This window comes from Pterocles gutturalis, unplaced genomic scaffold, assembly GCF_000699245.1.
Source record: "Pterocles gutturalis isolate BGI_N339 unplaced genomic scaffold, ASM69924v1 scaffold21515, whole genome shotgun sequence".
Taxonomy (NCBI): domain Eukaryota; kingdom Metazoa; phylum Chordata; class Aves; order Pterocliformes; family Pteroclidae; genus Pterocles; species Pterocles gutturalis.
In genome coordinates, this window is record NW_010146543.1 from 73,802 (window position 1) to 78,497 (window position 4,696).

Sequence of the window (4,696 nt, forward strand, 5' to 3'; positions counted from 1 at the left end):
AGCCCTTCTGGTTGCCTCCCTTGCCCGTTAGCCTGGAGACAGCCATATCCCAGTGGATTCCAGCCTCAGTAGACACTGAAATCAGTCTTCCCAGTATCCATGCTACAAATCACAACACACACAACCTCTGATTTTTACAGCTTAGGCCAAGTCAACAGTGTTCCCTTCTGGCTCTAAGAGTCTGGATCTCCATTCCTTGCCTTAAGCAAGGCAGGTGATGCTCAGAGACCACCTCCAACAGCATGCAGGCAATGCAAGGCAATAAATGCACTCTCCAGCTCCCAAAAAAGCTAGTTCATAGAATCACAGAATGCTTAGGGTTGGAAGGGACCTTAAAGATCTCGGGCGATGCTGCAAATCATCCCATTGTGTTTAACATGAGGATGCACAGGACTAACACTGTGGCTGAGTAGAAAGTCCGCTCCTCTAGGCAGAAGTCCCTAAATAAAACCATACTTCATGTAGGATTGCTAGTGGCAGCCTGCCACAATATTTACACCCCCCCGAGCTTCTGCACAATGCAAGTAGAGGCTCATTTGGAAGGGCTATTGAACACATCAAGGAACAGCTTTCACCTCCCAGAGAAAGAGCCTGTCTCTCTTCTCAGACAAAGTACCAGTTGGAAACCTTTTAAGCATCATTTCTTCCAAATTCCTGTCCTTTTTTTTTTTTTTCTTATAATTTATTTGAGAGCTTTCCTCACCAAATGTTTTCACTTACATCAAGTGACAATTTCTCTTTCATATTAAACACCCCACAGGATTTTCTCAGGGACAAATTATTGCATTGAACAGCGCTGTGTTGGTTCAGATGTACTCTGGGGTGGAAGAAACAAATCCCATCTAATCTGCAGAACTGGGAATGTTCACAATATTCAAATATATAAAAAACAGCTGAATGGAGAAAGAGTATAAGCCGTTTTCCATGTTCTTGGTGGATCAAGCAGGAAGCCCTGGCTTTAAATTGCAGAGGGGGTATTTGATTTGGGCATGAGAAAGAAAATATCTAATCTACAATGAATCTGGTGAAGAAGTGGAATAGACTGTGGGAAGGGCACAAAGCCACTGTTTTTGGAAGGATTAAGATGCTGATCTGTCCAGAAACAGATCTTGGTACATTTAATCCTGCCCTGGCATAAGAGATGATCTGTACAAGCCGTGGTCCCTTCCAGCCCTCCTGCTCCAGCCACTCAAAGGGCTCATCTTCCTGCTCCTGAAGTCAAGCATCACTAGCACGTGTGCAGCAGCACAGAAAATAAATGACTAAGCCTGGAGGGAAAACATGCAAAATTGGGAAACCAGAAGAACCATCAGAGCAGAGATGACCTGGATTGTCCACTTTGAAGAGGAAGAAGGACAGGAACCAAACTTCTCTGAAGACACATGGTGGAGAAGGGATTATGTGAGGTGGCGACATCCCTCCGTAACTCAGCAGGTCCTTGCTCTCCTCTCTTCTTGTGCTGGTACCACATACCTCACGCTCTTTACGCCGACAGAGACAACTTGTTTCACAAACCAATTTGCCCATCCTCCCTACCTGACACACCACGGAGTCCGGGATACACACGGAGATAAACAGCGGTAAGATAAGATAACAGAAAATAAAATAAACCCAATTAGAGAAACTAACTTGTTTACAGCAAAAAGCCCTGCAGTATTAGGGAAAAAAAGAGACAGATGACAGGAGGCACACAGATATCTGACTTAGGTACACATCCTGCTCCTAGCTGCCCTACGTGTAAATACAACCCAAGGACCTAGAGCTGGACTTAACGCAAAAACCTGCCACAAACTCCCCGGAGGACTAGATCAAACCTCTAAAATTACAGTCATTTTTTTCATTACCTTTCCCTTTTCCCAACTGAGCTGGATGTTTTCTAACCAAGTGCTAAAAGGCACTGCTGCCACACCGGTACCCCTGCCATCGCCCCTGCTAACCCTGGATGTCCCCACCTTGAGCATCCCACCCAGCACATGTGCATGGCACGATCCTCTCCTCAGCACCCACACCAGCTGGATGGGGGACCCTCCAAGATTCGGATGCTAACAACAGGATCTGGCCCAAAACCACCCTGCAGCACGAGTGGGTGCCCCCCCCGCCACCTGCACTTTACTGATGATGCTCAATCCAAGCAGCTGTAAAATCCCCTCCTGTCACAGCACTGGTATTTTCCAGCCTCTTTGCATAGATAGAAATGTCGGCATAAGGTGGCAAGCCAGGGAGAGGGAGGTTGCCATGGGCTAACCTGTCTCGTTTCCAGCTGTTCTGTCACCTCCTAGGTGGCTGTCACTTTCTCTGTGATTCAACAGGCTATTTCCATGGGGTAGCTCCACTTTGGTAAAGCACCAAAGGACCCAACACACACCAACCACTTTGGGAATACGGCCTATTTAAGATTAGGCATCATCTAAAGCTCTCAGCTGAAACACAGAAATGAAGAAGACCAAACCCATATCCACAATACCCTTTGCAATAAGCAAAAAACCTGCAGGGAAGAAGCACGGAGGCAATGTCAACCATCTGCAACACCCTGTCTTCTCCTGCCTCTGTGTTTGAAACAGAGCTGAAATGAGCAAGCCTTTTAGGTGGGTAACTTGAAGACACAGAGCTGCTTATCATCTCAAAACATCTCCAAACACCAGCCACATGAATCAAAAAAAAAAAAAAAAAAAAAAAAAAAATAAAACCCCCTAAACCAAAACCCCCACCCAATGAATAAAAAAAAAAAAAAAAAAAAAAATCAATCAGACCCCCTGAATGGGACCAATCAGCCAACCAAGAAGTCACCCAGTGGGAAACACAAAATACCATTTTCAGGGACGTAACTGAGGGCCCAGTTCAGAAGTCCCTCATCAGCCAAAACTCCCATCACCCAGGGCAATCAGTCCTGCCTTCGATGTTGCGGTGCTTTGTAGCACTCGGAGATGTTTTCCAAAAAAAAAAAAAAAAAAAAAAATACAAGATGCAAACTGGAATCCAGGAAACATCTGCCATCTGATTCCAACACGTTTTAGGAAAAATGACATTTTAGGTCTTGGCAGTGTTTGGGTTCATTTAAATGGCACTAAGCATTTGGGCTTAGTCCTATAGACACATCCCTCTCAGCGCTTTACATCCAGGAGCAGCTTCATCAACTGGCAGGATCCACCAAAAAAATAAGATCCAACCCTTGCAGCCATCTACTGCCACCCCTTGGTACAAGAGCAGGAAGAGAAGGACCCTTCTCTTCGCCAAGGGCATGTGCGGGCAGCCAGCAGACCCCTGCCAAGGTCTATCCACAACCAAATTCCACATGACATTTGAACTCAGAGTCCTGCAAGTCACATTTATGGGGCTAATTCCACCCCATTTCTCTAAGGAAAGACAAATTGGATCCCCTTCCATTCTACAAGTGGCCTCTAGGAGACGCCATGGTGAACATGGGAGCTGCTCCAGGCCATCCAAGTTTAACGCCCCACCATCACCCATACAACAGTGAATGGTGGACTCTGGTTTTACACCTGCACCTTGCTCAAAACACCTTCTGAGAAACAGTTAAATATTATTTTTTTCTTGTCCTTTAAAGGGGTATTTTTAATGCATCCAGGAAAGCTATTCCTTTCCACCCAAAAATCCTGGCAAGGGACTTATGGCTCCTTAAACTTTAAGGAAGCTCAATCCACAATTGTCTCGTTTGATCTCCTACACTGCCGGGGCAAGTGTACCCCTCCCGAATTTTAATAGAGGGAATTCATTTTCCTTGCTAAGCAAATAAACGTGACACTTTCCAATAATTTATATTCAAACTGGATCTCAGGACTTTACCCAAGAAAACAGGACTTCCTTGCACAAGCCACCCAGTGATGTTAAGAGTATTAATCATGAAAGTAAGAATCATGAGTGAGAGTAAAAATAGCAGAGATTCTGCACGCACCCTTTTTTAAGCCTCACACCCACTCAGAAATTATCTCTCGGTCAGTTTTGTTGGGGTTTTTTTTTCACTTTCTTTCTTCTTATTACTATCTAATTTTAGAGCAAACACTTCAGATTCATAAAAACGGAGGAACTGTGAACACATTTTCCAAACCAGCCCTCTCACGAATGCTTTGTCTAGGTCTTGCAAAAGGCTGACCTCCAAATAAACTTTTTCTGTAGTTTTTTTAAATGTCAGTGACAGAGTCTTTACTCATATTTCTGCAGTCCCCTGGTTTGCAACCCAACCATTTCTAATCACTGTAGGAGTCATACCTGAGACACAGAAAACAAGGAGAAATCTTCTGGCAGGAGACCCAGAGGATGGATTTGACTCTTTTCATCAGAGACGACTGTGGTGTAAAGACTGTTTCAAACCATGAGATTTAAATATTGAAAAGGCACCATCAGCTACCCTAATCCTAAAAAAAACCTGCTCCCACAGACCAGCACATTAAAATGACAGAACAAACTCGGTATTTGCAAACAGCATCACTATTAATAACAATGACAGCATTTCATTTTCGGCACTGAGCCTGTTCCACCAGCTGATAACGCTCTGGATGTGTCAACACTCACAGTAATAAAAGACCTCTGACACCTCTGTTGCCTTCAAGTCACCTAAAACATGGCCCCTGTGGCCACCACATCAATTTTGTCTGTGCATCTTCAGCAACACACCTCTGCCTCCTCTGCTTCAAGTTTTGGCTACTTCTCCCGGGTTTTGGAGCTTTCCACAACTCCT